Source organism: Heterodontus francisci, unplaced genomic scaffold (assembly GCF_036365525.1).
Source record: "Heterodontus francisci isolate sHetFra1 unplaced genomic scaffold, sHetFra1.hap1 HAP1_SCAFFOLD_185, whole genome shotgun sequence".
Lineage (NCBI taxonomy): Eukaryota > Metazoa > Chordata > Chondrichthyes > Heterodontiformes > Heterodontidae > Heterodontus > Heterodontus francisci.
Window position 1 is genome coordinate 186525 of NW_027140672.1, and position 14447 is coordinate 200971.

Sequence of the window (14447 nt, forward strand, 5' to 3'; positions counted from 1 at the left end):
CTTATACTGTTCATCTGGTAACATGTCCCGTGTATATTAAACCATCAGGGGAACACACTCTCCTCACTGATACTGTTCACCTGGTAACATGTCCCGTGTATATTAAACCATCAGGGGAACACACTCTCCTCACTTATACTGTTCACCTGGTAACATGTCCCGTCTTTATTAAACCATCAGGGCAACACACTCTCCTCACTTATACTGTTCACCTGGTAACATGTCCTGTGTGCATTAAACCATCAGGGGAACACACTCTCCTCACTTATACTGTTCATCTGGTAACATGTCCCGTCAGTATTAAACCATCAGGGGAACACACTCTGCTCAGTTATACTGTTCACCTGGTAACATGTCCTTTGCATATTTAACCATCAGGGGAAAACATTCTGCTCACTTCTACTGTTCACCTGGTAACATGTCCCGTTTGTATTAAACAATCAGGGGAACACACTATCCTCACTTATACTGCTCACCTGGTAAAATGTCCTTTGCATATTTAACCATCAGGGGAAAACATTCTGCTCACTTCTACTGTTCACCTGGTAACATGTCCCGTGTGTATTAAACAATCAGGGGAACACACTCTCCTCTATTATACTGTTCACCTGCTGACATGTCCCGGGTATATTAAACCATCAGCGGAACACACTCTACTCACTTATACTGTTCACCTGGTAACATGTCCCGTGAGTATTAAACAATCAGGGGAACACTCTCTCCTCTATTATACTGTTCACCTGCTGACATGTCCCGGGTATATTAAACCATCAGTGGAACACACTCCACTCACTTTTTCTGTTCACCTGGAAACATATCCCGTGTATATTAAACCATCAGGGGACACACTCTCGTCACTTATCCAGTTCACTTGGTGACATGTCCCGTGCGTATTAAACCATTAGGTGAACACACTCGCCTCACTTATACTGTTCATCTGGTAACATGTCCCGTGTATATTAATCCATCAGGGGAACACACTCTCCTCACTGATACTGTTCACCTGGTAACATGTCCCGTGTATATTAAACCATCAGGGGAACACACTCTCCTCACCTATACTGTTCACCTGGTAACATGTCCTGTGTATATTAAACCATCAGGGGAACACACTCTCCTCAATTATGCTGTTCATCTGGCAACATGTCCCGTGAATATTAAACCATCAGGGGAAAGCACTCCCCTCACTTATTCTGTTCTCCTGGTAACATTTCCCGTGTATATGAAACCTTCAGGGGAACACACTCTCCACACTTATACTGTTCACCTGATAACATGTCCCGTGTATATTAAACCATCAGGGGAACACAGTCTCCTAACTTATACTGTTCACCTGGGAACATGTCCCGTGTATATTAAACCATCAGGGGAACACACTCTCCTCACTTATACTGTTCAACTGGGAACATGTTCCGTGTATATTAAACCATCAGGGGAACACACTCACCTCACTTATACTGTTCACCTGGTAACATGTACCGTGTATATTAAACCATCAGGGGAACACACTCTCCTCACTTATACTGTTCACCTGGTAACATGTCCCGTGTGTATTGAACAATCAGGGGAACACACTCTCCTCACTTATACTGTTCACCTGGTAACATGTCCCGTGCGTATTAAACCAACAGGGGAACACATTCTCCTCACTTATACTGTTCACCTGGTAACATGTTCCGTGTATATTAAACCATCAGGGGAACACACTCTCCTCACTTATACTGTTCACCTGGTAACATGTCCCGTGCGTATGAAACCATCAGGGGAACACACTCTCCTCAATTATACATTTCACTTGGTGACATGTTCCGTGTGTATTGAACAATCAGGGAAACACACTCTCCTCACTTATACTGTTCACCTGGTAACATGTCCCGTGTGTATTGAACAATCAGGGGAACACACTCTCCTCACTTATACTGTTCACCTGGTAACATGTCCCGTGCGTATTAAACCAACAGGGGAACACATTCTCATCACTTATACTGTTCACCTGGTAACATGTCCCGTGTGTATTAAACAATCAGGGGAACACACTCTCCTCACTTATACTGTTCACCTGGTAACATGTCCCGTGCGTATTAAACCAACAGGGGAACACATTCTCATCACTTATACTGTTCACCTGGTAACATGTCCCGTGCGTATTAAACAAACAGGGGAACACATTCTCCTCACTTATACTGTTCACCTGGAGACATGTCCCGTGTGTATTAAACAAACAGGGGAACATATTCTCCTCACTTATACTATTCACTTGGTTACATTTCCCGTGCGTATTAAACAAACAGGGGAACACATTCTCCTCACTTATACTGTTCACCTGGTAACATGTCCCGTGTTTATTAAACAATCAGGGGAACACATTCTCCTCACTTATACTGTTCACTTGGTAACATGTCCCGTGCGTATTAAACAAACAGGGGAACACATTCTCCTCACTTATACTGTTCACCTGGTAACATGTCCCGTGTTTGTTAAACAAACAGGGGAACACACTCTCCTCACTAATACTGTTCACCTGGTAACTTGTCCTGTGTATATTAAACCATCAATGGAACACACTCTCCTCACTTATACTGTTCACCTGGTAACATGTCCTGTGTATATTAAAACATCAGGGGAACACACTCTCCTCACTTATACTGTTCACCTGGGAACATGTTCCGTGTATATTAAACCATCAGGGGAACACACTCTCCTCACTTATACTGTTCACCTGGTAACATGTCCCGTGTGTATTGAAAAATCAGGGGAACACACTCTCCTCACTTATACTGTTCACCTGGTAACATGTCCCGTGCGTATTAAACCAACAGGGGAACATATTCTCCTCACTTATACTGTTCACCTGGTAACATGTCATGTGTATATTAAAACATCAGGGGAACACACTCTCCTCACTTATACTGTTCACCTGGTAACATGTCCTGTGCGTATTAAACCATCAGGGGAACACACTCTCCTCACTTATACTTTTCACTTGGTGAAATGCCCGTGCTTATTAAACCAAAAGGGGAACACTCTCTCCTCACTTCTACTGTTCAGCTGGTAACATATCATGTGTATATTAAACCATCAGGGGAACTCACTCTCCTCACTTATACTGTTCACCTGGAAACATGTCCCGTGAATATTAAACCATCAGGGGAAAGCACTCTCCTCACTTAAACTTTTCTCTTGGTAACATATCCCGTGTATATTAAACCATCAGGAGAGCACACTCTACTCAATTATACTGTTCACCTGGTAACATGTCCCGTGTTTATTAAACAATCAGGGGAACACATTCTCCTCACTTATACTGTTCACTTGGTAACATGTCCCGTGCGTATTAAACAAACAGGGGAACACATTCTCCTCACTTATACTGTTCACCTGGTAACATGTCCCGTGTTTGTTAAACAAACAGGGGAACACACTCTCCTCACTAATACTGTTCACCTGGTAACTTGTCCTGTGTATATTAAACCATCAATGGAACACACTCTCCTCACTTATACTGTTCACCTGGTAACATGTCCTGTGTATATTAAAACATCAGGGGAACACACTCTCCTCACTTATACTGTTCACCTGGTAACATGTCATGTGTATATTAAAACATCAGGGGAACACACTCTCCTCACTTATACTGTTCACCTGGTAACATGTCCCGTGTGTATTAAACAATCAGGGGAACACACTCTCCTCACTTACACAGTTCACTTGGTGAAATGTCCCGTGCATATTAAACCATCAGGGGAACACAATCTCCTCACTTATACTGTTCACTTGGATACATGTCCCGTGCATATTAAACAAACAGGGGAACACATTCTCCTCACTTATACTATTCACTTGGTAACATGTCCCGTGCGTATTAAACAAACTGGGGAACACATTCTCCTCACTTATACTGTTCACCTGGAAACATGTCCCGTGTGTATTAAACAAAGAGGGGAACATATTCTCCTCACTTATACTGTTCACTTGGTTTCATGTCCCGTGCGTATTAAACAAACAGGGGAAAACATTCTCCTCACTTCTACTGTTCACCTGATAACATGTCCCGTGCGTATTAAACAAACAGGGGAACACACTCTCCTCACTCATACTGTTCACCTGGTAACATGTCCTGTGTATATTAAAACATCAGGGGAACACACTCTCCTCACTTATACTGTTCACCTGGTAACATGTCCTGTGTATATTAAAACATCAGGGGAACACACTCTCCTCACTTATACTGTTCACCTGGTAACATGTCCCGCGTATATTAAACCATCAGGGGAACACACTCTCCTCACTTATACTGTTCACCTGGCAACATATCCCGTGTATATTAAACCATCAGGGGAACACACTCTCCTCACTGACACTGTTCACCTGGTAAAATGTCTTGTATGCATTAAACCATCAGGGGAACACACTCTCCTCACTTATACAGTTCACTTGGTGACATGTCCCGTGCGTATTAAACCATTAGGTGAAAACACTCGCCTCACTTATACTGTTCATCTGGTAACATGTCCCGTGTATATTAAACCATCAGGGGAACACACTCTCCTCACTGATACTGTTCACCTGGTAACATGTCCCGTGTATATTAAAACATCAGGGGAACAAACTCTCCTCACTTATACGGTTCACCTGGTAACATGTCCCGTGTATATTAAACCATCAGGGCAACACACTCTCCTCACTTATACTGTTCACCTGGTAACATGTCCTGTGTGCATTAAACCATCAGGGGAACACACTCTCCTCACTTATACTGTTCATCTGGTAACATGTCCCATCAGTATTAAACCATCAGGGGAACACACTCTCCTCAGTTATACTGTTCACCTGGTAACATGTCCTTTGCATATTTAACCATCAGGGGAAAACATTCTGCTCACTTCTACTGTTCACCTGGTGACATGTCCCGTCAGTATTAAACAATCAGGGGAACACACTCTCTTCACTTATACTGCTCACCCGGTGACATGTCCTGTGTGTATTAAACAATCAGGGGAACACACTCTCCTCACTTATACTGTTCACCTCGTGACATGTCCCGTCAGTATTAAACAATCAGGGGAACACAATCTCCTCAATTCTACTATTCACCTGGTAACATGTCCCTTGCGTGTAAAACCATCAGGGGAACACACTCTCCTCACTTATAATGTTCACCTGGTAACATGTCCCGAATATATTAAACAATCAGGGGAACACACACTCCTCACTTATACTGTTCACCTGGTAACATGTCCCAGGTATATTAAAACATCAGGGGAACACACTCTCCTCACTTATACTGTTCACTTGGTAACATTTCCCTCGTATATTAAACCATCAGGGGAACACACTCGCCTCACTTATACTGTTCACCTGGTAACATGTCCCGTGTGTATTAAACAATCAGGGGAACACACTCTCCTCACTTATACTGTTCACCTGGTAACATGTCCCGTGTATATTAAACCATCAGGGGAACACACTCTCCTCACTTATACTGTTCACCTGGTAACATGTCCCGTGTGTAATAAACAATCAGGGGAACACAATCTCCTCAATTATACTGTTCACCTGGTAACAAGTCCCGTGCGTTTTAAACCATCAGTCCTCAATTATACTGTTCACCTGGTAACATGTCCCGTGCGTCTTAAACCATCTGGGGAACACACTCTCCTCACTTATACTGTTCACCTGGTAACATGTCCCGTGCGTGTTAAATCATCAGGAGAACATACTCTCCTCACTTATACTGTTCACCTGGTAACATGTCCCGTGCGTGTTAAACCATCAGGGGAACACACACTCCTCACTTATACAGTTTACCTGGTAACATGTCCCGTGAGTATTAAACAATCAGGGGAACACACTCTCCTCACTTAAACTGTTCACCTGGTAACATTTCCCTCGTATATTAAACCATCAGGGGAACACACTCTCCTCACTTATACAGTTTACCTGGTAACATGTCCCGTGTGTATTAAACAATCAGGTGAACACACTCTCCTCACTTATACTGTTCACCTGGTATCATTTCCCTCGTATATTAATCCATCAGGGGAACACACTCTCCTCACTTCTACTGTTCACCTGGTAACATGTCCCGTGAGTGTTAAACCATCAGGGGAACACACTCTCCTCACTTATACTGTTCACCTAGTAACATGTCCCGTGAGTATAAAACAATCAGGGGAACACACTCTCCTCACTTATACTGTTCACCTGGTGACATGTCCCATCTGTATTAACCCATCAGGTGAACACACTCGCCTCCCTTATACTGTTCACCTGGTAACATGTCCCGTGTATATTAAACCATCAGGGGAACACACTCTCTTCACTTATACTCTTAACCTGGTGACATGTCCCGTTTGTATTAACCCATCAGGGGAACACACTCTCCTCACAAATACTGTTCACCTGGTGACATGTCCCGTGTGTATTAAACAATCAAGGGATCACACTCTCCTCAGTTATACTGTTCACCTGGTAACATGTCCCGTGTATATTTAACCATCAGGGGAACACACTCTCCTCACTTATACTGTTCACCTGGTAACATGTCCCGTGTATATTTAACCATCAGGGGAACACACTCTCCTCACTTATATTGTTCACCTGGTAACATGTCCCGTGAATATTAAACCATCAGCGGAACACACTCTCCTCACATATACTGTTCACCTGGTGACATGTCCCGTGTGTATTAAACAATCAGGGGATCACACTCTCCTCAATTATACTGTTCACCTGGTAACATGTCCCGTGTATATTTAACCATCAGGGGAACACACTCTCCTCACTTATACTGTTCACCTGGTAACATGTCCCGTGTATATTTAACCAGCAGGGGAAAGCACTCTCCTCACTTATACTGTTCACCTGGTAACATGTCCCGTGTGCAGTAAACCATCAGTGGAACACTCTCTCCTCACTTATACTGTTCACCTGGTAACATGTCCTGTGTGCAATAAATCATCAGGGGAACACACTCTCCTCACTTATACTGTTCACCTCGGGACATGACCAGGGTATATTAAACAATCAGGGGAACACACTCTCCTCACTTATACTGTTCACCTGGTAACATGTCCCGTGTGCATTAAACCATCAGTGGAACACACTCTCCTCAATTCTACTCTTCACCTGGTGACATGTCCCGGGTATATTAAACCATCAGGGGAACACGCTCTCCTCACTTATACTGTTCACCTGGTAACATGTCCCGTGTGCATTAAACCATCAGTGGAACACACTCTCCTCAATTCTACTCTTCACCTGGTGACATGTCCCGGGTATATTAAACCATCAGGGGAACACGCTCTCCTCACTTATACTGTTCACCTGGTAACATGTCCCGTGCGTGTTAAATCATCAGGAGAACACACTCTCCTCACTTATACTGTTCACCTGGTAACATGTCCCGTGCGTGTTAAACCATCAGGGGAACACATTCTCCTCACTTATACTGTTCACCTGGTCATATGTCCAGTGTATATTAAACAATCAGGGGAACACACTCTCCTCACATATTCTGTTCACCTGGTAACATGTCCCGTGCGTGTTAAACCATCAGGGGAACACACTCTCCTCACTTATACTGTTAACCTGGTAACATGTCCCGTGCGTGTTAAACCATCAGTGGAACACACTCTCCTCACTTATACTGTTCACCTGGTAACATGTCCCGTGAGTATTAAACAATCAGGGGAACACACTCTCCTCACTTATACTGTTCACCTGGGAACATGTCCCGTGTATATTAAACCATCAGGGGAACACACTCTCCTCACTTATACTGTTCACCTGGTAACATTTCCCTCGTATATTAAACCATCAGGGGAACACACTCTCCTCACTTATACTGTTCACCTGGTAACATGTCCGGTGTGTATTAAACAATCAGGGGAACACACTCTCCTCACTTATACTGTTCACCTGGTAGCATGTCCCGTGCGTGTTAAACCATCAGGGGAACACACTCTCCTCACTTATACTGTTCACCTGGTAACATGTCCCGTGAGTATAAAACAATCAGGGGAACACACTCTCCTCACTTATACTGTTCACCTGGTAACATGTCCCGTGAGTATAAAACAATCAGGGGAACACACTCTCCTCACTTATACTGTTCACCTGGTAACATGTCCCGTGAGTATAAAACAATCAGGGGAACACACTCTCCTCACTTATACTGTTCACCTGGTAACATGTCCCGTGCGTGTTAAACCATCAGGGGAACACACTCTCCTCACTTATACTGTTCACCTGGTAACATGTCCCGTGAGTACAAAACAATCAGGGGAACACACTCTCCTCACTTATACTGTTCACCTGGTAACATGTCCTTTGCATATTTAACCATCAGGGGAAAACATTCTGCTCACTTCTACTGTTCACCTGGTGACATGTCCCGTCAGTATTAAACAATCAGGGGAACACACTCTCTTCACTTATACTGCTCACCCGGTGACATGTCCTGTGTGTATTAAACAATCAGGGGAACACACTCTCCTCACTTATACTGTTCACCTCGTGACATGTCCCGTCAGTATTAAACAATCAGGGGAACACACTCTCCTCAATTCTACTATTCACCTGGTAACATGTCCCCTGCGTGTAAAACCATCAGGGGAACACACTCTCCTCACTTATAATGTTCACCTGGTAACATGTCCCGAATATATTAAACAATCAGGGGAACACACACTCCTCACTTATACTGTTCACCTGGTAACATGTCCCAGGTATATTAAACCATCAGGGGAACACACTCTCCTCACTTATACTGTTCACTTGGTAACATTTCCCTCGTATATTAAACCATCAGGGGAACACACTCGCCTCACTTATACTGTTCACCTGGTAACATGTCCCGTGTGTATTAAACAATCAGGGGAACACACTCTCCTCACTTATACTGTTCACCTGGTAACATGTCCCGTGTATATTAAACCATCAGCGGAACACACTCTCCTCACTTATACTGTTCACCTGGTAACATGTCCCGTGTGTAATAAACAATCAGGGGAACACAATCTCCTCAATTATACTGTTCACCTGGTAACAAGTCCCGTGCGTTTTAAACCATCAGTCCTCAATTATACTGTTCACCTGGTAACATGTCCCGTGCGTCTTAAACCATCTGGGGAACACACTCTCCTCACTTATACTGTTCACCTGGTAACATGTCCCGTGCGTGTTAAATCATCAGGAGAACACACTCTCCTCACTTATACTGTTCACCTGGTAACATGTCCCGTGCGTGTTAAACCATCAGGGGAACACACACTCCTCACTTATACAGTTTACCTGGTAACATGTCCCGTGAGTATTAAACAATCAGGGGAACACACTCTCCTCACTTATACTGTTCCACTGGGAACATGTCCCGTGTATATTAAACCATCAGGGGAACACACTCTCCTCACTTAAACTGTTCACCTGGTAACATTTCCCTCGTATATTAAACCATCAGGGGAACACACTCTCCTCACTTATACTGTTCACCTGGTATCATTTCCCTCGTATATTAATCCATCAGGGGAACACACTCTCCTCACTTCTACTGTTCACCTGGTAACATGTCCCGTGCGTGTTAAACCATCAGGGGAACACACTCTCCTCACTTATACTGTTCACCTAGTAACATGTCCCGTGAGTATAAAACAATCAGGGGAACACACTCTCCTCACTTATACTGTTCACCTGGTGACATGTCCCATCTGTATTAACCCATCAGGTGAACACACTCGCCTGACTTATACTGTTCACCTGGTAACATGTCCCGTGTATATTAAACCATCAGGGGAACACACTCTCTTCACTTATACTGTTCACCTGGTGACATGTCCCGTTTGTATTAACCCATCAGGGGAACACACTCTCCTCACAAATACTGTTCACCTGGTGACATGTCCCGTGTGTATTAAACAATCAGGGGATCACACTCTCCTCAGTTATACTGTTCACCTGGTAACATGTCCCGTGTATATTTAACCATCAGGGGAACACACTCTCCTCACTTATACTGTTCACCTGGTAACATGTCCCGTGTATATTTAACCATCAGGGGAACACACTCTCCTCACTTATAATGTTCACCTGGTAACATGTCCCGTGAATATTAAACCATCAGGGGAACACACTCTCCTCACATATACTGTTCACCTGGTGACATGTCCCGTGTGTATTAAACAATCAGGGGATCACACTCTCCTCAATTATACTGTTCACCTGGTAACATGTCCCGTGTATATTTAACCATCAGGGGAACACACTCTCCTCACTTATACTGTTCACCTGGTAACATGTCCCGTGTATATTTAACCATCAGGGGAAAGCACTCTCCTCACTTATACTGTTCACCTGGTAACATGTCCCGTGTGCAGTAAACCATCAGTGGAACACTCTCTCCTCACTTATATTTTTCACCTGGTAACATGTCCTGTGTGCAATAAATCATCAGGGGAACACACTCTCCTCACTTATACTGTTCACCTCGTGACATGACACGCGTATATTAAACAATCAGGGGAACACACTCTCCTCACTTATACTGTTCACCTGGTAACATGTCCCGTGTATATTAAACCATCAGTGGAACACACTCTCCTCAATTCTACTCTTCACCTGGTGACATGTCCCGGGTATATTAAACCATCAGGGGAACACGCTCTCCTCACTTATACTGTTCACCTGGTAACATGTCCCGTGTGCATTAAACCATCAGTGGAACACACTCTCCTCAATTCTACTCTTCACCTGGTGACATGTCCCGGGTATATTAAACCATCAGGGGAACACGCTCTCCTCACTTATACTGTTCACCTGGTAACATGTCCCGTGCGTGTTAAATCATCAGGAGAACACACTCTCCTCACTTATACTGTTCACCTGGTAACATGTCCCGTGCGTGTTAAACCATCAGGGGAACACATTCTCCTCACTTATACTGTTCACCTGGTCATATGTCCAGTGTATATTAAACAATCAGGGGAACACACTCTCCTCACATATTCTGTTCACCTGGTAACATGTCCCGTGCGTGTTAAACCATCAGGGGAACACACTCTCCTCACTTATACTGTTCACCTGGTAACATGTCCCGTGCGTGTTAAACCATCAGGGGAACACACTCTCCTCACTTATACTGTTCACCTGGTAACATGTCCCGTGAGTATCAAACAATCAGGGGAACACACTCTCTTCACTTATACTGTTCACCTGGGAACATGTCCCGTGTATATTAAACCATCAGGGGAACACACTCTCCTCACTTATACTGTTCACCTGGTAACATTTCCCTCGTATATTAAACCATCAGGGGAACACACTCTCCTCACTTATACTGTTCACCTGGTAACATGTCCGGTGTGTATTAAACAATCAGGGGAACACACTCTCCTCACTTATACTGTTCACCTGGTAGCATGTCCCGTGCGTGTTAAACCATCAGGGGAACACACTCTCCTCACTTATACTGTTCACCTGGTAACATGTCCCGTGAGTATAAAACAATCAGGGGAACACACTCTCCTCACTTATACTGTTCACCTGGTAACATGTCCCGTGAGTATAAAACAATCAGGGGAACACTCTCTCCTCACTTATACTGTTCACCTGGTAACATTTCCCTCGTATAGTAAACCATCAGGGGAACACACTCGCCTCACTTATACTGTTCACCTGGTAGCATGTCCCGTGCGTGTTAAACCATCAGGGGAACACACTCTCCTCACTTATACTGTTCACCTGGTAACATGTCCCGTGAGTATAAAACAATCAGGGGAACACACTCTCCTCACTTATACTGTTCACCTGGTAACATGTCCCGTGCGTGTTAAACCATCAGGGGAACACACTCTCCTCACTTATACTGTTCACCTGGTAACATGTCCGGTGAGTACAAAACAATCAGGGGAACACACTCTCCTCACTTATACTGTTCACCTGGTAACATGTCCCGTGTATATTAAACCATCACGGGAACACTCTCTCCTCACTTATACTGTTCACCTGGTAACATGTCCCGTGCGTGTTAAACCATCAGGGGAACACACTCTCCTCACTTATACTGTTCACCTGGTAACATGTCCCTTGAGTATTAAACAATCAGGGGAACACACTCTCCTCACTTATACTGTTCACCTGGTAACATGTCCCGTGCGTGTTAAACCATCAGGGGAACACACTCTCCTCACTTATACTGTTCACCTGGTAACATGTCCCGTGCGTGTTAAACCATCAGGGGAACACACTCTCCTCACTTATACTGTTCACCTGGTAACATGTCCCGTGCGTGTTAAACCATCAGGGGAACACACTCTCCTCACTTACACTGTTCACCTGGTAACATGTCCCGTGCGTGTTAAACCATCAGGGGAACACACTCTCCTCACTTATACTGTTCACCTGGTAACATGTCCCTTGAGTATTAAACAATCAGGGGAACACACTCTCCTCACTTATACTGTTCACCTGGTAACATGTCCCGTGTGTGTTAAACCATCAGGGGAACACACTCTCCTCACTTATACTGTTCACCTGGTAACATGTCCCGTGCGTGTTAAACCATCAGGGGAACACACTCTCCTCACTTATACAGTTCACCTGGTAACATGTCCCGTGCGTGTTAAACCATCAGGGGAACACACTCTCCTCACTTATACTGTTCACCTGATAACATGTCCCGTGAGTATTAAACAATCAGGGGAACACACTCTCCTAACTTATACTGTTCACCTGGGAACATGTCCCGTGTATATTAAACCATCAGGGGAACACACTCTCCTCACTTATACTGTTCAACTGGGAACATGTTCCGTGTATATTAAACCATCAGGGGAACACAATCTCCTCAGTTATACTGTTCACCTGGTAACATGTACCGTGTATATTAAACCATCAGGGGAACACACTCTCCTCACTTATACTGTTCACCTGGTAACATGTCCCGTGTGTATTGAACAATCAGGGGAACACACTCTCCTCACTTATACTGTTCACCTGGTAACATGTCCCGTGCGTATTAAACCTACAGGGGAACACATTCTCCTCACTTATACTGTTCACCTGGTAACATGTTCCGTGTATATTAAACCATCATGGGAACACACTCTCCTCACTTATACTGTTCACCTGGTAACATGTCCCGTGCGTATTAAACCATCAGGGGAACACACTCTCCTCAATTATACATTTCACTTGGTGACATGTTCCGTGTGTATTGAACAATCAGGGAAACACACTCTCCTCACTTATACTGTTCACCTGGTAACATGTCCCGTGTGTATTGAACAATCACGGGAACACACTCTCCTCACTTATACTGTTCACCTGGTAACATGTCCCGTGCGTATTAAAACAACAGGGGAACACATTCTCATCACTTATACTGTTCACCTGGTAACATGTCCCGTGTGTATTAAACAATCAGGGGAACACACTCTCCTCACTTATACTGTTCACCTGGTAACATGTCCCGTGCATATTAAACCAACAGGGGAACACATTCTCATCACTTACACTGTTCACCTGGTTACATGTCCCGTGCGTATTAAACAAACAGGGGAACACATTCTCCTCACTTATACTGTTCACCTGGAGACATGTCCCGTGTGTATTAAACAAACAGGGGAACATATTCTCCTCACTTATACTATTCACTTGGTTACATGTCCCGTGCGTATTAAACAAACAGGGGAACACATTCTCCTCACTTATACTGTTCACCTGGTAACATGTCCCGTGTTTATTAAACAATCAGGGGAACACATTCTCCTCACTTATACTGTTCACTTGGTAACATGTCCCGTGCGTATTAAACAAACAGGGGAACACATTCTCCTCACTTATACTGTTCACCTGGTAACATGTCCCGTGTTTATTAAACAAACAGGGGAACACACTCTCCTCACTAATACTGTTCACCTGGTAACATGTCCTGTGTATATTAAACCATCAATGGAACACACTCTCCTCACTTATACTGTTCACCTGGTAACATGTCCTGTGTATATTAAAACATCAGGGGAACACACTCTCCTCACTTATACTGTTCACCTGGGAACATGTTCCGTGTATATTAAACCATCAGGGGAACACACTCTCCTCACTTATACTGTTCACCTGGTAACATGTCCCGTGTGTATTGAACAATCAGGGGAACACACTCTCCTCACTTATACTGTTCACCTGGTAACATGTCCCGTGCGTATTAAACCAACAGGGGAACACATTCTCCTCACTTATACTGTTCACCTGGTAACATGTCCTGTGTATATTAAAACATGAGGGGAACACACTCTCCTCACTTATACTGTTCACCTGGTAACATGTCCTGTGCGTATTAAACCATCAGGGGAAAACACTCTCCTCACTTATACTTTTCACTTGGTGAAATGCCCGTGCTTATTAAACCAAAAGGGGAACACTCTCTCCTCACTTCTACTGTTCAGCTGGTA